At 42.0% G+C, this 25,315-nt stretch overlaps 1 protein-coding gene across 1 annotated transcript in view; it reads left to right on the top strand.

Annotated features, from left to right (window-relative positions):
* LOC132994457 (zeta-sarcoglycan) overlaps window positions 1-25,315 on the top strand; it is a 390,284-nt gene that overhangs the window by 247,862 nt on the left and 117,107 nt on the right. The window lies entirely within an intron of this gene.

Below are 25,315 nucleotides of genomic sequence, written 5' to 3'. Positions count from 1 at the left end.
TGGTTTTAAACAATTCAAACTTCAACAGCTAACAAATTCAGTCGCTCTGTGCACAAAGTTTTATTGTCTCTCCTCTGTGCGTAATGGCACACACTCTCCCTCTCGACCGTCTGTATGCGCTCTCTCTCCCTTTCAGAGGTTGTTCTGTAGTTATTAAAAGAATAATCAACTAAAACTCCAAAATCAGGGCAACATCTAGTTTGGAGCTTGTACCAGAGTTAAAGATTCACCCTGCCACCCATCTTACTGCGCGTTCGGCCCGCTCGCCTCATAGACTGTGTTAGGTGGGGGTTGTTTCTGTTGTATAAATCTAATGAAGAAATCGTGAAACAGACTGGAGATTATAACACCATTTAATCGGCCGAGGTCAGACAACTTCATCAAACAAGCATGCTTACAAATCACTTGACTGACAAAGTGCTGACAAAGTAACAGTGTTCACAGTGCTGCTTATATTCTGTTGAAAAGGTGCAACCCACAAATTCCTTTCTATTTGGGTGCATCACCATAAACAATGAAGATGACATGACACTGATTTGTATACGTATCAGATATAGACTCTCTGTCTAGTAAACAGTTGCTGACAACATATAGTTGGCTCCTATCCATATATAGATCTGCTACTACTTAGGTGTTTCACCCACATAAGATTACAGCTTCAGACACCCAAAAGTAGGAGTGTTAACAGGTGGTAGACAGACTTGAATAATACATTTCACAAAGTTACCAAGATGAATGAATTTCATGAAAAGTCGTACTAACAGACTGTAAATATTACGTTCGCCCTGCCTGAGAGCTGAAGTCTGACATCACTTTCCTGCGTCGTCCACTTTGACATTCCTTTTTCGAGTTGGTTTGAATTGTAAGAACTTTTTAGCATGGCAAGTCTGAAAAACAAAAGCCAAATACCTTTTAGTTTTCATTTGAATTATGTCATACAATATGCATACATACAGGGCAAAAGTATAACGCAAATTGGATGACTGAATATTAATTTTAAATATAGGTCAAATAATGCACCTACTGTATATTCTGAAAATGAAAACGCGTTTCTGTTACTGCATTTTCATTTTAAAATTAGCAATTTCATTTGAATTATGACACAAATTTAGCGGGGCATTTTTTGAAAATGAAAAAGCAAATGTAATTTTCTTCTTCATTTTAATTTTGTCTTAGAATGTGCATTTTTGAAGTTGAAAACTAAAACGCAAATTAGATAAATTAATCATCATTTTATTTTTGAGTCAAATAATACACTCATATTCTGAAACTTAAAAAGCATTTCTGTTAATGCATTTTCATTTTCAAATTAGCTTTATCATTTGAATTCTAATCACTAGTCGCTTCCATATTAATGGGCACAGTGGTGTGCCCTGTCCCCGCTTTGAGCCAGTATGCGCTTTGACAAAAACGTTTATGTTTCATAAAGTCGCCTTAACAAATATAGTCCCTTTTTAAAATGTTTAATTTGACATTTTGTTATCACAACAGGTGAGCCTCCTGCAGGGAGCAACAAGCTACACAAAATGATTAATCATGAATCACTGGGATGAAGAGGTTTATATTTAACATCAGATGTCAGAGCACAATCAATGCATTTAAGGGGAAACATAACAACTTTCCTCCTCCCCTTTTTATCTGCATGGCATACAGGAGCAACATATTCAAAGCGTGTGCAGATCGCCAACTCTTTCATGAATTAATCTTTATTTTCTGGTCGGTCATCGCAGCTCATCAGACGTGCTGTCTCAAAACAACAACAAATACAAACATGGGTGCAAATATAAAGTTAACAAATCAATACAAAACACTGGTATAACTAAATGAATACCTGAGACAAAAAGGAGCAAGGGAGTGTAAATGAGTGACAGGTGTCATGTCACGCCCACTTGATTTGCTGGCTACTGACTTTTGACCTATGACACATCTGTAGTGTAACAGATTGTACAGATGATGAGATACAAGCTCAGCGTCTCTTAACGTCTCTTAAACAAAATATTTAACGTCACTGTCGAGAAATAAAAGATCATGTGTTAAGTTAAAATTAGCGCAGTGCTAATTCTGTGAGCCCATTAATGGCATTTTATATTATATGTTAGCATCAAGCTAACAAACGAATAAGGCACCAGCTGCCACTGGCTCAACCATACGAGTGCAAAAGGTTGCATTACCGAATACAATGTTCTGAAGTCATACCTCTTATGAAAACAGTACAAGGACTTACATATTACTATAGTTAAATGTTTACTGCTGATTGAATGGCCTTTGTTTTAGCTGTGCAGTGTTGATAACTTGTACCCAACAAAGAGAAAAAGAACAGAACAAGGTCATATATTCTTCATGTTTGTCGCTATGCCGATTTCAAGGCTTTAGTTATAGCTGATAACTGGTATGAAGATACCGTGATGCTTTGTGTGAAATCATATTATAAGGCTGCACACATGATATCATTTGAAGACCTTGTCATTTTTTTTTCTTCCTGCGTATAGTCACAGAGCCTGACGCTGGTGGTCGCACACAAACACGGTAAAAATAAATTATCCATTTAGGATAACAGACAACCAGCATTCAGCCAGTCCCATCCGTCTGGAGGGGATAACTGCAGGTTAATTGAACATGTTGGGGTCACAGCGAGCTCATACTTCTTTCCCAATGTGTGCAGATAACAGCCTTCACTCCATTTGCATGTGTGTGTGTGTGTGTGTGTGTGTGTGTGTGTGTGTGTGTGTGTGTTTGTGTAGAAGAAATGGATATAGTGAAGGAGAGAGAGGAAGAGAGAGATAGAGGGTAGGCGACATCTCCTGCGTCCTCTATGAACAACCTCCTCATTATTGCTGTAAAGGTCTTTCGGCTTGTTTTGTTGGTTCATTGTCACCGGAGCAGACCGCAGGCTGGATTACACCACCCACCGCCGCCTCCGAAGCCCAAAATTACATGCCGCCACTGTTTTGTTTTACAATCAAACCGAGGGACAAAATAGATACAGGCAGCAATTTAATACCATCCTCCAATTGTTTCCCATTTGTCAGAGGAACCTCTTTTAAACGTCCAGAAGACTGTGCGTGCCAATAGATTTACTCATTCCACAGTTTTTGTTTTATTGTTATCTGAACCTAACAAGTGGGGAAAAGATGGGTTTTGTTTTCTCTGAGACAAGGGACGTAATTGATTTTTGCTGTCAACAAATGGACAGTTAGTGAAAGAGAGTCAAGATTCCTGCTATGAAATGAAATCAGTACTTTTGAGAGAGGTGGCACACAGGCATGTATACACAACATTGAACCAAATCTGAGAGAGACATACACAGGACTTACAGAGGCTCAGATGTGTCACCAAGAATACTTTAAAGGAGCAGTATGTAACTCCTAGTGTTTAAAATGGGTACTGCAGTCCAGATTCAAAACATTGTAGAGAGCTGTCTCCCCCCGCCCCCCCCTCTCTAGAGTCGATGCTCACGCAGGTTGGCATGTGGTGGACACTGAAGCTTCAGTGTTTAGCCAGCTCTGCATCGGTCTGTAAACCTTTCTGTGTTCTAACCTCTCTCCATGTTTCAAAAGCATCTCCAATATTGATCCTAGTTTGAGCACGTTTCTGCTCGTGGAGCTTATTAGAAACATGCAGAGGCTTTTTAGGTCGGGTACAATCACTTCTATCTGAACCAGTTCTCTTGTCCGCTTCCATCACTGCAACACCTGTTGGTTTGACCTGATAACTGCTCTTATATCTGGCAAACTGAGGGGCGTCCAAAACGGCAGTGCAGGGGGTGTCTTACAACCGCCTACCTTCTCTGGTCCAAACAAATCCAGAGCATTCAGGACCAGAATCTAAAGTTAGAAGGAGGACATACTGGCTGCTACATTGTTGTCAGAGAAGCCAGCACTTCAACATAACATGTTTCTTTAATGTCTGATCATATAGTAAGGTCACTTTATCATTTCACTCACTACACATCTTATTGATTGGACCTTTAAAGATCCTGGTTATGAAACAACATGTATTCAACACTGATGCCTCTTTATGACCTTCAAAAGCAAACAAGACTATCAGCATAAAGATTGATTACTTCGATTATTAACGTCATTAATCGCTGCCTGGGGGTAGGAGCTACACAAAGTCATAAACATATTGCTGCAGACATAGATTTGTTTATGATTCTACAAACAGTACGTTTATTTGTACAGGACATCGTACAGGAATCATCTGTAAGCACAGATGGACTGGGATGTACATGTTAGCTCGTTAGCTTGATGCCAAAACATAGTGGAAATTGCCATTAACAGAGTTAGCATCACTATTGTGGTACTTCCAACTCAAGAAACGGTCGCTTTTACAGAAAAATCTTTCAAACTGACTGTTTCTTAAGTTAATTTAGTGATGCTATGTACATTTTTAGCATCTGCACAGCCTGTAATGCTACAGTTGTGTCATTGGTCAAAAGTCGGTGACCTGTGGGGTGAATGTATTCGGTCCAAATGATCAGCAAATCAAGGAGGCTGCCATGACACCTGTCACTCCTTGACACTGCAGGGGGGGGATGCTGGCTGTGCCCTGCTGAACAACTAGGTTTGGTTGCTACTCTAGATTCCACAAATATGTAAACCCATCTGTTTTATGTTATTGGAAGGATACGTTTCTCATCAGCCCTGCTAGCACATTTATACCTGCAGTTCCTGCTACTGACTATCCTCAGCTTTGTGAACTATGGGAAGCTTGAAGCCCCTAAATTGAAGCTCCATGTGCCAGTTAGTCTGAGAAAAGTTCCAAAAGATACACTCGTCATGTGTCCTGAAACTGCTCCAGTTTCTAGCTCTCGTGTTCTCTAATAGTGGTTTTCCACACTGGGGGCTGCAGAAACAATGAGTGTCACTGTAAACAGCTGCTCTCAGCCAAGAGGCATATGGTGAGATGTTTTTTTTTTTTTCCTCCACTGCACAGCGAGGTTTACCTTAATAACATGGTGGAGGTGTGCTGTTCACTTACCACAGCAGTGTCTGTCCCCTTCAGCACTTTCCAGCTCACTGTACCTGCTTCTGCTGAGGAATGTGCACCCCCGTGCTTCAGGAGACCTGATTTAGCTGCAAAGCTTTGCTACACATCGTTTCCAGAACTTCCTCACAAAAGCCTCCAAAAGACTTTAAATGAGAGGCTTTAAAGTACTCATTAATGGTCCATTCATTTCTCTTTCTGAATCTTCACCACCTTCCAAGTAATTTCTGCTTCTTTCAGTACAATGTAAATTACTTTGGGTTTGGGTTTTGGTGAACTAAAAGTGCCTGTTTCCACATGTTTTTCGCTGGCAGCGGCCATTTTTAAATACACAACCAATGTAGTTTAAAACACAAAAATTCTCAGGATAAGCTTTTTTTTGTTTGTTGTCGCTGCACTCACAGCACTCTCGGTTGAAAAGACAGAAATACATTTGGAACAGCACTGTAGTTGTCAATGTCACTTCTCCCTCACCGACCAATCAGAATCAAGAAGTAGCAGGACATCTGATATCAGCTCTGTCAACACCAATGGCGGAGAAGACACTTATTTGACTCGTCTTTTTGTAAGAACAATTTCAAGTTGAGATAGAGCTCAAAGTTAGTTTGAGACAGCATTTTCAAGATGGCGACCACCATCGAAGATCGCTTTAGAAACCAATGGGAGGGGAGGGTGACGTCACTCAGACTACGTCCATGTCTATACAGTCTATGGGTTTATATAACATGTTCTGACAATACATATCAAAGGTTCTAAAAAACAACCTACATTTCAATTAACAACAATTGCAGACTAAGTCCGACAACTTCACTCAAACTGACAATACTCAAATTCATGATCTGAGACATGCCAGGGCAATCGTTCATTTTCATCGCTTTGTGATATTTCCTTGAACAAAGGCGAAAACCTAATCACACAGAGCTTGTAAATCCGACTTTACGGTGTCTACCAAGGGTTGCAGAAGTTAAGTTTTGTAACCTAGCAACAATAAGTGCAGGTAAGAAGCGCTGTAACTGAGGAAGTGGGCATTGCCAGCGCTGTCAATGGTGTTACGCCCTGCCATAGGGCAGCCCTATTGGGCTAACAACAAACCACAAATTGACCCAGAGAAACACCTAAAACACCTAAACTAAGTCAAACCAATGGATTTATTAAGAGACAAACTAAATGATTAAACAAAGATAAACTAATTTAACTAAACACAACATCCCAAAATCCCTGGCTGAGAGGCACAGCAGTCCCAGCTCCAAAAGCCTCTCCTCTGCTGGAGCCAGCACTGACCTTTTAAGCTCTGAGGCCAGGTGCGTGCCTCGTTGTCCAATCAGGATCTTCACCTGGGCTGAAGACTACAGAAGGGGAGAAGGGACAAACAGCATAGGGAACCATACAGCCGTACCAATGGACACAGACCCTGATACAAGCTTCATGTTTACAGTGAGTTACGTCACAACTCAACACTGAAGCACATCTCTTGTAGAGAGACGAGCAGACTTTGGGGAACGAGGCGTCATAGCTCCAAGGTTACTCTATATGTGTGTTTGTGTGTTTGAATGCATCCGCCTGCGTCTTTAAAACTCATGACTCATACTTCATAATTTACCGAGCATGCACCCTCGAGAGCCCCTCCTCCCACTCTCCATGTGTGTGTGTTTCTTTTTTTTTTTTTCGGTTTCCGCTCCTGCTTTCTGCCATCCTTTGCTCCTTCTCTCTGTCTGTGCTGCGTCTCCCTCCCTAAAGCTCTCTCCAACTTCCTTTGTCTCATGTTTTTTTTTTTTTTTTTTTCCATCATTCTGTCTCCCATGTGTGTATCTCCCCGTTTACTTTCATCTCTGCTTGCTTCCTTCCTTCCTTCCTTCCTTCTACTCCTTTCCCCATCTCGCTCTCTCTCCTCGTGTTGTTTAGCCACTGGCTGTCTGCAGTGACTGACAGCATACAAACAAGACTCTTGGGTTGTAGGCTAGAGGCATACACACACGCTCACACCAGCAAATGCACACACAGTGGATTCTTGAAGTTATACGGGGTATTTAAACACACACTTGAATCCATGTGCAGTCAAATCCCATCACTGCTCTGCATTGAAAGCTCCCTGAGACAGACATAAATTACAAACCCACAAATACCGGCCAGCTAAAAGGACTTGTACATGAGTCAAACACACACACACACACACACACACACACACACACACACACTCTTCCTCTATCTGCACACAATGCTGCCACATAGGCCTGCACTGATGGATAAACACGGATCTTATAACCCACTTGATGTCACTCAATGCTCAACGGCCAATTTTTTTTTTTTGTAACACAAACACACACACAGACGCACACACATTTCTACACACCCATTTCAATTGCCTCCTATTGTTAACCATTTGCACTGCTCATCCGACAACTCGGCTTATCTTGTTCGCCGGCTTAACTTGCTCAGAGGTCAATGTAGTTAATTTGTTTTTTCGCCGCCACCTGATATCTGAAAATTGCTCATTCAAAAACGTCATTCCAGCCTCACTGGTGATACAATACGTGCTAGTGGCCAGCGGATCTTATCTGATGTTATGACAGACAATCAGAGGCTGTAAAAAAAAAAGAAACTCGCTGAAATCTATTATAAATATCTCACAAACACAAGAGGTCGACACATTTTTACTGACACAGCAGCTCCCAACATTTCAAACAGTTACCTGTGTGCGCTCTGAAGTTACGAGGGCACAGAGAGCATTGCACCACTGCACACACACCAGGGACGGAGACAAGACTCTGACTGGTTTCATTGTTTTAAAGCCAAAAACTCTTCTATGATTAATGAGGAAAATTATTGAATCCCCTTAGCTGTATAAGCCTGTAAGACGATGCACTGTTTATCCAGCAACCATGCATTATAGTTTGTTAAAAAAGGGTCAAAACTCTCACCTGGTACCTGTACAAACCTCAAATGATGACAGTGAGATTCAAACATTCAAGTCAATCAATCAATCAGTCATTGTTTTTATAGTGTTATCGCGAGACACTTTACAAAAGATCATATGGGATAAGCTGCAGGAAGGATTTCTCCTTTGTATTCCTCACGTTCCTGTTGTCCACACTTCGTCCCCGCTGAGGTGGAGGTCGGAGCAGGCCGTGCATGAATGAGGACGGCGGTGGTTGAAAGAATGACACAGTCCGATGGTGGTCGCTGGGCGTCAGGCGGTGGATGGGATAACACAGTCTGGTGGTGGAGGCTGGGCGTCAAGGATACTTTTTCAGTCTGAATTATGAAACGTTCACATTTCCATTTCTGTATTCTATCCTTATGAGGTCAGCAGTCATGTTTCATCAGTGTTAGTCACTATGAAAAGACTTAAGGTACGGCTGCTATGTTCTAACACATACTCAAAGTGACAACATTAAACTTTCAACATCTGGCCTGCTAAATTACTTTTTACTTCAGATTTTTCAGATCCAGGCCCTGCTTACATGGCAAAGATTTCAGCCCAAAACATTAGAGATAGAGTCAGCTGTATATATATATATATATATATATATATATATATATATATATATATAGTATAGACGTAAATATAGTTAGCTCAATCAACCCTACTGGGCCTCCATACATGTGTGGTGGTGACTGTGTCTGCAGAGACTCTGTCCTCTGACTGGATTTTACTGTTCTGCTTTGTTCTGGTTGACTCGGGACGTTTCTGGGCGGGGAGCTGGTGTGTTTCCTGCAGCCAATGACAGCACAGCAGGTGAGTTTAGGAGTGAATACAATTCAGGAATTGACTGACCAGATTGAAACCTGTGAATACGACGGAAATGGAGGTAGCGGAAAAAAAGAGAAAATATAATCAGAGTGAGGAGAAACACCAAGCGGATAAAGCTTGTTCTAAAACGAGGGTGAACCTTGTGTTGTCTTTTACCCGTGGACGTGGAGTTGGTCTGCTTCCTGTTGGACAGGCAGGTGACAAACACCAGCGGTTAGCCTGTGCTAGCGTGAGGTAGCTTGCAGGGTAGGTACAAGCAGTGAACAGACACACTACATCCTGCAGTGAGGGTGAGCTTCAGGGGGTGATGAGCCCAGGAGGAGGGGCCCAGTTTGAATGTTGTGTTTACAAGCTGCAACAAAAAATGCTACTGACCCCACCTTTAACCGTTTGTTGCCTTTTGGCTGTTGGATTACCCCAAAAAAAGCATTTTGAGTGCCTGCAAACGATTTCCAGAGTGCAAAAAAAAAAAACGTCTGCCCCGTCATGTAAAGTGGCAATATGCAGTTCCTGTGAAAGCAGCCTGCAGCCTGATATCAACATGGACAGGCACGCACAAACATCCACCTAAAGTTGTCTGTCAGCAGTGTAGCCAGTCATGCTATTTTCCACTCTGCTTGGTATTCAGGTCATATCAGTTCCAGGCAGACAAGTGTCAAGGTAACTGGCATGGGATTTTAAACACATAAGCATTCACTTGTCCCTCAAGAAAGCTACTGTCACATGTCATTTCTGTTATTATGAATTCAATTTAAGGTAATCTCAAGAGCAGGCACTTGCTCAGCATTTGACACATACACTGACGTACATGCAAACACATTTCTGTGAAGGTTGAAACGCAGTACAAGTCATTACGACTGAATATTTGTTCACATTCTTATAAAATATAAAAAACAGAAATTCATTGTCTCTCTCTTGTCTGTGTCTCTTTGATCTATTATACATCCTTTTTGGCAGTTTGGACCAGTGGGCAGAAATAAAGGACAGAAAAAGAATCAATGATGGATGAAGCAGGACATGTGCTGTCACTCAGAAATGTTAAGCATCACAAAAAATATATTCAGTGTCTTCTGCCTCCACAAATGAATCAATGCTATAGACTGAATAGATAACATAGAAGATAATATTTTTTAATGTCTGTCACTCAGACATTTTTCACAACAAAACATGCTCTCTGTGTGGCCGCCCTTCAATGGACTGCGATTGGCAGACAGGCTAGCTGGTGGCCACATTATCGAGCAATGATGGTCTGTCAACCACAACCCATTATACCAGTCACATTACCGGTAGCAGGGACGGGATGGATGCTGGGTCACCTCATTCGTTTTCTCCACTCGGTGCATGAACAATGCAGACAGGCACTGACTCTCTGTGCATGAGTCAGACATCAGGCCATGTCAGGTCCTAATGGTACATTCAAAGTGGTTATGTGGTTACACTCCGGCCGTTTTCATTGCAACAAAAACAAAATAAAATGTTTCTTTAATGATTGAAGTTTTTATCAATCAATCAAAACCTTTATTTATTCTCAGGACATCAAGGTTTCCCTCATTTACCAATGTCGTCAAGGTTACAAGGACATTAAAAACAAGGAAGAATAGCTGCACAAAAAACAGGCTGAATGCTGGGCGCTACTGTATACTTTTTTCCAGGCAGCCAACTGCTGCTGCAAACACTCTCCCCTCATTAAAACAATTGAAAAAAGACGCTAGCGCTCAGAAAAACACACTAGGTGGACACAGGACCAAGGTCGGGTATCACTGACCTAAGTAGCAGGAGGGGGGAAACAGGATAAACTTTATTTGGTCCAAGTTCTGACTCTCATAAAGCTACTGATATCCATAAATCAAATCAAGCAGGTATCTCCTTATCAAAACTTGTATGCATTTACATCCTCACAAAAACAAAAGATTGTGTTTCCTCTGACAGATCTTTTAGGGTGAGTGTCCTACTGTAACACCACAATGCACAAGTACCTGTACACTACATAAAAAAGGAAACTTTCTCCACCAAACGTAGATTGGCACAAGCTTGTAGGCCAACCACTTGAAAACCCCAATGAATCGGCCTCCAGTATAAATAGTAAAGGCTGGCACACATCCAACCAACCACGCTCTGAACACTGAGCGCCTGTTTTACCTAACAATTGGGCGGCTTTTGCGTCTGCTCAACCTGTGCAAATGAGACAAATCAAACATAGAATCACAAATTATGCGCAAAGGGTTAAATGCAACCCAAACTGCGCTACAGCAAAACAGAGTCTCTGTGCTGTTTGCGAGTATTTACATGAGCCATTATGTATTCATTTAGGGAAAATGTTCCCCTCTCCATGCAAATTATCATTTCTGCAAAAGCACTAACATCTAGTTAGTGATTGCACTGCGTGCTGCGAGTTGGTGGTAACTGCGCCCTGCAGAATTTATATGGGCTGTTACGCACAAATATTAAAGTGATCAGGCAATCAAACCCCGCCTTTGCATTTTATCTGAAAATATCAATCAATCAAGATGTGCTGCTTCTGTATCGGTGAGACTTATATTACAGTTTTTATTGTAACTAAAAAATATGATAATTCGCTTTGTGCTGCAGAATCCTCGTGTTGCACTTTGCATACAATTTACAGCCGAAGGGATGAAGGAAAATGAACGACTGACTGCAGCTGTACTGAATATGAACGAGTCAATATTTGCACTCGCACTCGTCACCTTTTGAATCCTCCTTGTTCAGAATGTTTAGCTAATGCGGAACATTAATGTGTGGGCTGAAAAGCTGTTGAGATTTGTTGTAGTCGTTTTCTTCCTCTTCTGAAATAGATTTTCTGTCCTTGATTTTTCTGGTGGTTTGAAAATACTTTCAGGATGTCAGTGACTGTGGTGACCCCACATCAAGTGTCTACTTGTAAAGGCAGCAAAATAGCAATAAAAATAAAAATAACGAGAATATCAGTTGGGTTGATTTCATGGCGATCCTATCCTTTTTGTTGTTTATAAAGCAAACTGAAATCAACTTTTTTTTCCCAAAGTAGAGTGAGAAGATTAAAAGTTTCATCCAACAGACAGGAAGCTGTTCTGTCTCTCCGTCTGACATCAGTGTTTCTACCTGTTTCCGATCGTGTCTGTGAACATGTTTTGCAGCTCAGAGGAGCTGAAGAGGAAGCAATGAAGCGAGTAGATGGAGAGAATTCTGACAGAAAACCTGTCTCTGTTTCCTGATACCGCTCATGTCAGTCTCACACTCATTCACCGCAGTAAAACAAAAAAACTCTCTCTGTTTCTCAGTGAAGAGTTATATCGACAGCAAACTGTATGCAACAATGTTCAATAAGCTATTCTGAATGAGAGGGAGGGCTGCTACACTGAATAACAGCACTGTGGTTCAGTAGAAGATTATCACGGACGTGCAGATATTCAATGTAACAGCGTGACATTCAGTCAGTAATGTGGCTCTGTATGCACAAGTAGTCCAGCTAACAAGAGCGGCACTTTTGACAAACACAAACATGGAAATGTACCTGTATGTTCCAAACAGACATAGAGGGTTTTCTCTTACATAAAGTTGACCTACTGTACCGTACAGTACTGCTGGATGTCCATACTTAAGTTGGGCAAAGTTTCTGATCATTAGGTAAAAGTAAACCTGCAGAGGGCGCTAAACGGCTTGTTCTGCAAATCCTGTGATAGTTCCCCCGATATGAAACCGAGAATTTCCCCAGACGGCTTCAAGCCTCTACGTAAGATCTTACAGAGGCTCTCTTCTCCCAGCACTGAAGAGGAGCCTCCCCTGGCAGCCCTGCAGCGTTCTGCTCCCCTGGCAGGCTTCCAAGCTGGCCAATCAGATGAAAGTGGGCATGTGGGGAGGGGGGGCCTTAAAGAGACAGTAGCTCAAAGGAACCCTTTCAGACAGAGGCTGAAATTAGGGTTTTTACTGACACCGGTATCATTTAAACCAGGAGTTTTTTTGAGTTGCAAATCATGTAAAGCTTCTCTATAGGTCTCATAAACTGACAACATGAAAGGTGAATGTGAGGAGAAGATTCTTTATTCTTAACTTTTGATTTGTAAAGGGATGATCCCTTTACAAATCATGTACAATATTAAACATAAATGTTGCCATTTGATGCACTGTACCAGAGTTAGCTTAGAGCTAGTTTACATCTGCAGTCCCTCGGCAGGTCACAATTGGATGGGTAGCAACCCGACGTAAGAGGGAGTAATGTTGTACTGAATATCAGCATGGCTCTGATTCCAAGGCAGCAGGCAGACTCCTGAAAAGAACCTCAGTGTGCTGATATTTAGTCTGACGGCACAACCTTGAGTGTTATCGATTTACAAGGGGGCATAAAGTGATCAACAGGCATAAGAGACTACACTCTTTCTGCTAGGTAGACCAGTTTCTTTGTAACATTGATCTTTACGTTTCAAGGTATCATACAAGCATGATTGACATTATAGTCTGGTGTGTGATGAAGTGGTGAAGTCTGGTGTGCTAGATCATTCAGGACAAACACAGTTATCTGTTAATTTAAAGTAGATGTTGGTTTGTGTGCCCCATACTGTGCAGAGGTACAGTCCTCACAGCTGTCCTTCATTCAAGTCCGACTCCTAACATTTGCAGCACGTTTACTCCACTCTCTTCTCCCAACATGTCCTGTCTCTCTTCACTGCCATGGTTACTAAAGGCACAAAGAGGCGGAGTGATACACATAGTACAAAGTCCCAGTGATCGGTCCATTTAAAACACTCATTCAGAACTTACTGTTGAACGATCGAGATCAAAGATTAAATATCCTCCAAACATCTTGAAAGTCATCGGAGAGTTTCTGAATTATTTGAAAAAGTGAGTGCATAAAGCTCTCATCCAACCAGCGAGGCTTGCAGGTTTACTTCCATACTCTCCCCATTGACCTATAAAGTTTTCGATTTATTTTATTTTTTACAGCGACAGACAGCTGCTGTGTAGCAGCGATAGAACAAGCAGACAAACACGAGTGTGTGTGTGTGTGTGTGTGTGTGTGTGGGGGGGGGGGGGGGTATTAGACCGTGGCTGTCATTTGTCACTCAGGCTTTCTCCGGCTGCAGAGGTGAAGCGGGACACAGCTGTTGGTGAAAAGCAAGGTGATGTAAACTGCACTTGTCAACTTGTTCCTTTGTGATTTTCTGTGCGATTTGTGCGCTTGAGTGGCTCGTGCGGGGCGTGCGAAGCAGCAGGAAGCTCTCTGCTGTCATTCGTCAGTCAGAGGTGATTCAGGACGTAGGTCGCTGGCTCGCACGCCGCAGACAAAGAGAGTGATCCATTTGTGGACACCGAGGACTGTCTGTTCATGTACGGCCGCGGTCAAACACAAAGCACGGGGCAGTGCTTTAGAAAGGTTAATATCTGTCCTCCTGGGATGGCTGACACATCATTTCGTCTCTCCTCTGAACATCATTCTCACTGAAACGTCACTTGTATATACAGACATCATTGAGGACGTTTTCGCTCTACATGAGCTGGATTTGCACCTCCAGATTAGAATTTCAAACTTCTGAAAAAGTAAGAAAAGCTTTGAAAACAATGGAGGCCAGAGCTCTCTTGTTGGCTGTGACAGCCGACTGAAAGAGGCCGGGTCCAGCAGACAACACAGAGTGATGAAAAGGTGGTAAATGGTGATGTCAGTTTCAAGAAAGCAAGTGATGTCTCTCTGAAACTAGATGCCATCCTGGACAATCCCATTCCCACAAACTCCACAGAGTCAGACAAAGGAGTATGTGCGTTGGAGGTTGTTCCTGCATGTTGTTATCAAACTTTAAAACTCCTCCCTCCTCTCCCTCTGAGGGTCAGACCCCAAGAAGAAGTCTTCTGACCCTCTATAATCAGACTCACTATAACATGTTTTATGTTCTGCATTAGAGCATTAATTATCAGTAACTCTGTCACAAATAGTCTCTCTGCGTAAATGTTTATAACCACAGTTTGCAGAGTGCAATAACTTCCCATGCTTCTTTGACTTCCAGCTAAATATTTCATGCTGCTCATCTTGTACTCTTGCAATTGTTACCCATGGCAACGCCATTACTACATCCATTGCAATTCATGTTGCATTGCACGTGCAGAAGGTTCTGTATGTGCTGCTTCCTATCTTTTACAAATGACCAACACATAGATCACATTTGATTCCCTTCAGCTGGAGATGCACGGTGTGATTTCAGGCCGAGTCTGATTCCATGTTGAAGGTGGATGAATTTCAACCTGAGCGTGCTTAGTTTGTCATCAAGTGTACAGATCACAACTGGATCTACTGCCCCTGATGGATCGGCTGAACTTTTCTGCTGTTGCCTCAATCAACACAAGATTAAAGATCGACTTCCAAATGATCTGAGAGTGGGCGATTGTAGCACAAAACGAGCCCCCTGATATAGACCTTCTTGAAGAAGATTTTCATCATTTTTTCTATTTGTAGAGTTGATCTTCTTCAGGGAGTCAGGTTTTTAAATAAGCTGTTCAAAGCAATGACTGCCTTAAGGTTTCATGATGCAGTATCACTTCCTCAGTTAAAGCTGCTTGTTACTTTTTTCAGTTTGTTGCAACACTGAAGCTACTTTTCTGCACTTTTATGGAGACAATATTTTACGATCAATTCTAAAAAACACAAAAATGTGTTTTCAAAGGGCATGACTGACTGTGTGTTTAGTGTGTATTGATATATGTTGATGTGTTGGAGTTGTTTTTTTCTTCCTGACTTCTGCAGCTTTTAAGAAATGCTTGTGCATTTTCAAAGCGGTGAATCAATCTGTGGCAGGTATTTTTTAATTTTTTTAAAAAAGTCTTCTCCCGTTCCTGTTTTTTACAGAAACAGGCCTCATTGTCAGGTGAAGGAGTTCTACCCCCCTGAACTACTGCAAGTGCTTAATGTGAAACAGATGGAGGAAGAGCTGAGTTTGCATTAACAGCAAACGGCAGCAGCAGCAAATTAACACAGCATCTGGGAGGCGATCAACAATACCCACCTTTAAAACAGGGGGAGCGCCAATAAATCCATGAGTCTAATAGTAAAGGCCTGTTTCTATACCTGCACGGTATTTTGGGATTTAAGGGGTTGCAGTTTTACTCTGGTTTTACTTGAGCTCAGATATCTCTGAAACTCTCGCACAAGAAAATTGCTTTGACTATGAAACATACGACTGCAAACCATGCTCGCTTCAATTTGAAACATGGTTTAACAGAGTCAGAAGCCATCCTTTAATCCAACTCTGGCAGCGTTAGTGCCATGCCAGGGCACAGGGAGATCTGGGAAGTTGTGCAATTTGAGCAAAGAGCAAGGAGAAAAGATAAGAAGTGGAGTGGAAGAGGCAGAGAGGTAGAGAGCAGAGGAGAAAGATAAAGAAAGAAAAAAAGATGCTATGCATGCACCGGCAGCTGGGATACAGCCCGGAGGGAGCCGTTAAGGTAGCTTGACTTTCTGAGCAAACTGCCTCCTGCGAAGCTGTCAATAAGGTGGTTACCTCCAAAATAGATTTTTTTCTTGCAGTAGGAGTTTGAATTTTCCAGTATGACCTGGTTTGAGTCCGTACCACCTGAGATGGATTTAATTAAATTCTGGATAGTAACTTTTAAATAGAGGTTTTTTAAAAGTGACAGAAACACACCTTTTCACAGCAAGGGAAAAGGAGCAAGTTATTAAAAGTCATGTATAAAAAATATCTTGTGCACTTTCTTTGTGTTTTTTGTTTGCAATGAAGTAAGCCGTCGAGGCGGAACCATGATTCAAAGTTTAATACTGATTTGCCGGTTCATGTGACAATCAATCTCACGGGTGCGGCTGTTGCTTAGCCTTGCTTAGCTTATCATGCTAACAGAACCTGCTGTGTAACGACAGGTAGGCGAGCTGTCATACTGAAAAGGAAGTCAGCGTTTTCCAAAGAGCTGCAGGAGAGTTACAGCTTTCTTTGAAAAGTGCCAGCCAATGAATATGCTACTTTTGCTTTGCACATACCACAGGTGTCCATTTGCAGTTGCCCACAGTGGACATGTTGACATACAAAGCTTATTAAAAGGTACAAATGGTTGGTACAGGCTAGGAGTAGAACTGTTGAGACCTGCTTCAATGAAGCAAATGCTGTGACAACCAACTAAAACGAGCTGCTCAGGAGGAAACCTTAACCTACCACCTTGTGTGACCAGTGCAGCTAAAATTAAAGTGTCCTGATTTTGGGTTTGAAATGATTCTCACCCCCGAAGCTTGTACTCGAGAGAGAGATACTAATGCCTGCAAATGGTCAAAAAGACAAAAGGATGACCGAAACACTTTGTGAGTTTTGTAATGTGTGCATCTCTTCAGTCATTAGCTCAGCTCCTCTCTCTAGGCAAAGGTGACTCTGCCCCCTCTCTCCCTCTCTCTCTTCACTTCTTCTGGATGACATCAAAGGTTGTGTGAAAAATTACAACACTCCTGAATATAAGGAGTGCCTGCAAAATACTTCCCCAGCCTATCCATCACCACAGGGACACCTGGGTTTATCTTGTGTGTGTGTGTGTGTTTGTGTGTGTGCATGTGTGTGTAGGGACACCTAGAAGTCACAGAGATCAACCTGTCGCTGCTTTGTGTATTATTGCTGTCGGTGTTCTGTGTATCACCTTGCAAATGGTACGGTTTCACCTAATGGGAGAGTTTGCCTGTTAACCTCGCAATGATGAGGGAATCCATCATTATCTCTGAAACTACTTTTTCATCGTAGAGGACGTTCACGCACTCACACACCACGTTGACCTTCCACATACAAAACTCACACACCTCTTTGTGTCTGGAATCAAAATGAGTCTGCTTAGAAAAACAACCCCCAGTTCCTTCAAATCGGGGACGTTGTGTAAAATGTAAACAAAAACCAAATGTGATGATTGGCATTGAAAAAGAAAGGTGACGCATTGCAAAAGCAGAGTAACTCAAATTTCCGCATACTCTATGGGCGCTGCAGCCCGTCAGCGCCACGCACTACGACATAGTTTGCTTCCACTCTAGTTGATCATTATGTTTCCACTGCGAGCGCTGTGGTCCGTCTCCGGAGCGTGCCCCAAGCGCTACTACGCTCTGCTCCGTTTCAAATTCGCTGGGAGTCTATTCTCTACAGAGTACGCTGCAGGCATATTACATCAAGCTGGACAGAATAAAACAACTCGGACAGGAAGTCAGACAAGGAAACACACAGAGCATCTGGTCAATTTCAAAATAAAACACAATATACAGACTACTGATTGTACTGTATATTCCATCACTTTATCAACATGACGTCGAAACAGGCGCCGAATGAACAACAAATCACTCTCAGAAAGACATAGCAACATGTTGTCAGCACGTTTTTCTCTTTATTCCCGAGTGATCTTGTGGTTCTCCTGTGATGTGACAAAGTGGGGAACATGTTGAACAGATAATGTTGAACAGATAATGTGGTACTTCTTGAACAAGGTTCTATCATATGTGGATTCATGTGGTTTGTGTTCTTTGTCATTTAAACACTGCAAATATTTGTTTAAAGCTCCTGTGAGGCGTTTTAAGATGGTAAACCAGGCATGCAATAACTTCCTGTATGAAAACCGTCATCTGGTCTGAGATGTTGGGAAAGTTATTCGAGGCAACAGTAGAGATTTGTTTGTTGATACCATCCTGTCCAAAGTGCTTATCGTTTGTCTGGGAATTTATTTGTTTTTTGTTTACCAAAAGCCATGCTTGTTATACCGATGACGCCAATTTCAACTGGCAGAGAAAGCAAAACTCATTTAGAGAAAAGCCAATCAGAAAAGTTTTCTCTGATTAGATGTCATTGTTTCCAAACCGACTGATTTCCCTGCAATTATGCAGAATCATTTAATTTGTTGATTATGCTTTATTGCCCAAAGTGTGCAGTGTGTGTGCCAGTTGAGGAGAGTTGATATGATGAACAGGAAACTGCACAGGAAAAGAGAACCAGTACTTGTTTTAGAGGTCTTGTTGTTTTGAATTTAATAACCTCATCAAAGTGGCCCCATGTTCACAGCCCTGTAATTTAAATGTGTTTGTTTGGGTACCTAAAGGGTAACAAACAGTGTCATCAGCATAACATTCACATTTGAGAAAGGAAAGCAGTCCTGGTACTGACCGCCCCCCCCCCTCATCCGATGGAAAAAAAAACAGTGGCTCTGACGGACCAGAGAGTATGTCAAAATTGTGGGTTAGACTGGTGATGTCCTGAGTTGACTCGAAATCAACAAGGATCTTTGTTACAAACTGTATCTTTCATGGTTGCCTGACTTCAGGTGCCTGAAGGAAAAAAGCTGCACAGTGAACCCAATCATTAAGTACTTGACACAGATCTTGTGTTGAGGGTTAATTTGTTCAAAGCAGGTTGAAAACCTTGATGAAAGCTACTTACTAAAGTTTTTTAAAGAGAAACACATCTGACTTTGAAACAAAAAAAAGCCTTGATAGAGAAGAAGTGAAAGTCATTGTTATCCACAAATATTTGTAAGACCTCAAAAGAAATGCGGACAAAAGTAAAAGTGCTTTCACAGTATCTGATTTCAGGGGGAAAAAATTACTTAAAAAATCAGTTGAATGTTTGAGCCATTGTTGTAGGAACCATTTAGATTTTGCACAAATATGACTTTGAGGAATCTGCGGGCCTTTCTCAGTGTGCCTATTGTGGTCTTACCTCTTCGTGAAGCGTCATCCTCTGCGGTCGAAGTACTGCCGGAATACACAAGTTTGCATTTCGCCAAGAATGGTTCCTGGAAATGTTCTGGACACACCCATTTCCCCCGGGATGCATCGGTTGCTGACTTGTGTGAACTTCTCAGTACAGACATCCCATGTGCACAAGCTGCGCCTAAGCCCTGTTTGTGTTGTACCTGGGTGACACTTTTACGCCAAGGATGGAGCAGGTGCAAGTTTAGAAAGTCAGACTAGAATTACTAACCCTGATCCACAAACGGGAAAGAGACAGTTTTCTGTGCTCTGAGGACTAAGTTTGAGTTTACTCGGAGAGTGAGTTGCATTTAAAGAGACACACACACCAAACCGGAGCGTTCTGAGAGAGTTGGTTTATACAGGGTCACAAACCTCCTCTGGTGCTTGATTCATGTTATATTTTGACCAAAGCACAGCACAGATGTTTCATTTAGACCACAGGGGACTGTTTGAAAAGGTGGAGGAGGGGGATAATATGTCCTCTTTAAAGAAAAAGAAAAGCTATCCCCTCAATATGGCGCTCATCAGACCGAAACACTGCTCTCAGAGTGTGTGTGTCCACTTTTCAGCAAATTCTCTCCCTCTAGATATCGTAACCATCCATTTAAAGAACACAGTGATGTGCTATTTAGTAACTAAAACTTGCGGGGTGCTAATTTGATTGAAAATACTCTGAAATTCAAGAAAGCACAGTGGGGCTAATGTGAGGGGCATTTTAAAACACTGTGGGGGACTTCATTAATGCTCATCAGAAAGAGCATGCCAGGCCAGAAGGAGCTTTAATTTAGCTCTACAAAACCGGCATAAAAACCTCATCCACCTTGAAACACGTGAGCCGGCAGGACTTCTATTTATGATGATTGCTTTATTTTGTTGGGCGCCGTGTTGTTGATGTTTTTATGTTCTGCATACTCCATTAGTTCACCAAACGTACAGGGATTGCTTTTTTTGTTATCCGTTTCAGTTCGTAAACCTTTCTGCGTTCTAACCTCTCTCCATTTTTCAAAAGCATCCCCAATATTGATCCTAGTTTGAGCACGTTTCTGCTCGTGGAGCTTATTAGAAACATGCAGAGGCTTTTTAGGTCGGGTACAATCACTTCTATCTGAACCAGTTCTCTTGCCCGCTTCCATCGCTGCAACACCTGTTGGTTTGACCTGATAACTGCTCTCATATCTGGCAAACTGAGGGGGGTGCAAAACGGCCGTGTGGAGGTGCCTTAAAATCGTCTACCTTCTCTGGTCCAAACAAATCCAGAGCATTCAGGACCAGAATCTAAAGTTAGAAGGAGGACATACTGACTGCTGCATTGTTGTCAGATGTCTGATCATATAGTAAGGTCACTTTATCATTTCACTCACTACACATCTTACTGATTGCTCCTTTAAGGGCACAGTTACCACATGTTCAGATTCACATTAAATACCTTGGATGTAAAGACTCTTGCTGTATTTGTTGTTTCCCCTACTTAGCAACATTTACGATTTACAGAATAAATGAGCTTTTAATCATGAATAATAAAATGTTTTATTACCAATTTGGACTTGATTAAAACTTCCTTTCTACGTTATTACCAAATTACATTTCATCTAAATTGAGCCCAGCCCTGCTAAAAGGCACATTACAACCGCTGATCCAAAACTAATTCAACATGGAGAAAGAGAGAGAGGGATGCAGAGAAGTGGGACAAAGGAAAGCCTCGACAAACACAATAAGGGAGAGAGAGCGCCGAACAATGAGAGCTAAATGGATGAATGGAGAGATTTACTCATTTTCTTCTGTTTGTTGATGAATTCCCATTGTATTCAAGGCTTTGGCAATATTGTTCACGCACCGTCCAATCCAATGATGCATGCTGGATTGAGAATGAAACAAAAAAAACACGAGCCGTGTGTGAGAGCTACACAGAAAGAGGGAGAGCTGTCATGTTCAATCAGAAGGAGGCGTCAGTGGTGGACAGCGGGCAGCGAGGTGGAATGAAACCACCTGATTCATTTTCACATCATATGGCTTCATGTTTTTGGGAAGTGTGAGAGGGAGAGGGAGAGAACAAGAACAACAATTAGGGAGGACTTGTAGCGACTGTGAATTTGTTCAAACTGAAATAAATCTGTGTGTGTGTGTGTGATCCAGAGAGTGGGGCTCCTGCATGATTCCCCAGGCCTGTTGTGTTATGGTTTATTGAATAAGCTCCATGCTCCACTGTATTACTGTATATTCAGCATAATGACTATAGATCCAAGAACAACACAGGAACCCTCGGCCTGCTTTAGGATATCGATCGGACTCTTTATTTTTTCTTCATGCAACGCTCTCCTTGTTGTACGTTTGTGTGTGTTTTCTGAACTACACACACACAGCAAGAAACGAGGTTAAGGTTGGTCCTGTTGTTTTAAAAGACTGTCGAAGTCGCATGAATCTGAGATGACGAGGTTTACTTGATGAGAGATTTGTCAAACAACTTATCAAAGCTCATCATGTGTGAGAATCCAGTACTTCAATATCTTCAATATTAGTTTCTCTCAATTTAAAGTGTAACCGTTTGGGACTGGTTTTTCAGGAGAATGAATGAAATACAGTGAATTTGTCAACTTTACCAACTATATGGTGAACAAACTTGAGCTTGTATATTTATTTTCTCATCTTCTGACTACTCAAAGTGCTTTTTCACCACAGGTCACACCTACACGTTCACACACTGATGGTAGAGGCTGCTGAGTAAAGAGTCCATCAGTATTAACTCATCCATTCATACACATTCACACACCGCTGACGAAGCAGTGGGAGCAACGTGAGGTTAAGTGTGTTGCCCCAAGGACACATCAGACATGTGGCTGCAGGAGCTGGGGATCGAACCCCGACCTTCCTGCTGAGCGGTGACTGACTCTACCAACTGATCCACAGCCGCCCCTATAAACATCCGATTCTTACATGATGTTATATAAAAATGTAACACTTACATGTAGTTGTTAGCTTAGTGCTAACACATCATAGCAATTGCCTTTAAAGGGCTAACAGAATTAGTGTTGCAATCTCGTTAATTTTAACTTCAGAAAAAATCTGGTTTACTTCAGTAAAAGCGGGGCAGTCAAAGGTGTATGGTGCAGGACTGTCTGCTATTTGGAGGATGAATTAGAAAGACAGCAAGATGGGCATAGAGAGGGTTCATGGCACACTTCCACTCAGGTTGTTACACACACAGATGCACAGCATAGCTCCTCCTCCTCTGATAAATATCTGTACATTGAGGGGTTCACTGCTTAAAGGACAGTTGAGTTTTTGTTTTCCCGTCTCCTCACATCTTTAGATTCCTTTTGTTATGTTGCCCGTCGAGTGATGCCAGAAGACGCGGACACGTTCAAGTCCTGCTTCACCTCAGGAAGAAAAGTGCATGAGCCCTGAGGCCAAAAAACTCCCGTTCAAACTCTACCAAAGCTCTTCATGATGAGCGTTCACTGACACACACTGTCTCTAACACACAGAGAAACAAAAACACTCACACACTTTATAGATTCATTACGATCCTCAATCAAAACTATGAGTGCAACTAACAATCGAGCCCACAGATATAAGAATACAGACTGTGACTGTGACCATAACGCACACACATGAGAAAAAAGACCTCCAGTTCAGCAGCTTAAACAGTAAATATATGTTTACAGCCTGCCTTTATTTGATGTTTAGCACACAGAGAGTGTGTCTGGAGATTTAAGAATGAATGAATGAAGTTACGCTTTCATGCCCTGTGAGTAAATGTACGAAGCATCTCTATTGATTTGAAAAGGCACACATTTATTCCTAAAGCTGTGGGAATACTTCAGCGGATATAACTTCTATCCAAACCGGAACAATAGCATGTGTGTTCAGCGTCGGGGCTGAGTTTAAGAAGAGAACATCCAATGTGGTTTGATTCATGTGACGTCCAAAACAGACGGATTCCAACCTCTCTGTGCCCTGCGCCTCACAAACCCGCACTTTCTAAATAGTCTGTGTGTGCTGGGCTCCGTCAGCGCCACGGTATTGCTCCGTCCAACTGCGCACCCTGCCCGGAATAAAGAGAAAAATCTGTAAACATGTTGCTTTGTTTTCCTGAGAATGATTTGTTTTACGTTTGGTGCCTGGCGTTATGTTGATAAAGTGATGGAAAATACGATCGTGAGTCCGTTAACTGAGTTTTATTTTGAAATTGATTTGATGCTTTCCGCATGTCCATGTCTGACTTCCTGTCCATGTTGATCTATTCTTTTTTTTTTTTTTTTAAGATTTATTTTTGGGCTTTTTGTGCCTTTATTGGAGAGACAGGACAGTGGATAGAGTCGGAAATCATGAGAGAGAGAGAGAGTAGGGAATGACATGCGGGAAAGGATTTGAACCTGGCCCGCCTGCTTGGAGGACCATAGCCTCCATACATGGGACGTGCGCACTACCCACAGCGCCACCAGCGCCCCCCAGGTTGATCTATTCTGTTCAGCTTGACACAGGTTTGCAGCGTGCTCCGTTAACAATAGACTCAGTGCATATTTTAAACAGAGCAGAACGGCGACATAGTGCGCTTGAAGGAACGTGGCCTGCATGGACTTTGTCAATTGCTTGCGTCAAAATTGTGCGCCACTTGTGTGCTAGCAAGATGTAGTCACCCTTAAAGACATATAATGAGCTTTAAAATGTTTAAATACAACATAATGATTTCAAAATACAAGTTTCAACTTCTGCTGAAAAAGGCAAAATCAAAAAAGTTACTACAATACCCAGCAGCCTCTTCAATCTCTGACCAAGCCCAAGGTGGGAGCAGCTGCAGCACTGCTGTACTCTCTGTTCTGTCACTGATCCTGAGCACCGATTGGACACGGTACAGTAGCTGCCTTTTGCTCTGTAAAAGCTCCGACTATCCTAACACCCTGCATGGCTATTTGAGAGGAATTTAATCTCACCATGTAAGTCTGATCCAACAGTCCTTCGAGCATTCACTCGTGTGGAATCTGTAAAATGTGGCACAACTGATCATAAGGCGACACAAAGCCTTTTTTTTTTTCTTTTTTTTTTATCACAGAGCGCCAAAACGCTGCTGTCACATAATGCTGACGACTTAAATGTTTGCTGAACACAACTTTGTCACATATGGCCTGGCGTGAAACTGGTGGGGAACAAACTGACACCTGCAGCGCTACAGCGATGTCAGAATCCTATTTTATTTATTATTATTTTGCACGGCAAAGGAAGCAATGTTACTGCACGATATCGAGAGGCGGAAGCTTTAAATGGTCCCATAAATATCAGAGAAGGAGTAACATGTGTCACAACTGTTCTCTTTAATCTGAACAGTTGATTGATATCAAAAAGTTTTCTAATATTTCAGTCACATTATATAAAAAAGCACACAAAAAAACCCAATATGTCAAAGCCTCTAATTATTCTAATAAGAGGGATTTAAATCTATGATTTGAGAGCGTTGGCCTTTGTTTGACGGGGTTCCCCACAGAGAGCAGAAATACCCCCCATCTCTGAAGACAATCTTTGTTTCAATCATCGCACAGCTCAGTAGGTCTCCTCAGCAGGGGTCTCTTTCTTCACCTTGTACCCTGACAGGCTGAATGTCTTTATAGAGTCTACATTATATTCTGTGTGTTTTTTTTTTAAGTACAATGTACTTCTGTTGTGACTCATAACTCTCCCTCCTTTGGCTAAAAGTGCATACGCTAGAGACACCGGTTGGTGGCACCTGTAGCCTAGTGGTTAGTGTGTACATCCCTCCTTTCCCCACATGTCGTTCCCCACTCTCTCTCTCCCCCAATTAGGGTCTCTGTCCACTCTCCTATCTCTAAGATAGAGGCCTAAAAAGTCAAAAGGAAAAGACTTTTAAAGGAAGAATGTGCAACATTTTT

Source organism: Labrus mixtus, chromosome 2 (assembly GCF_963584025.1).
Source record: "Labrus mixtus chromosome 2, fLabMix1.1, whole genome shotgun sequence".
NCBI classification, from domain to species: domain Eukaryota; kingdom Metazoa; phylum Chordata; class Actinopteri; order Labriformes; family Labridae; genus Labrus; species Labrus mixtus.
This window is presented reverse-complemented; position numbering and strand designations above follow the sequence as displayed.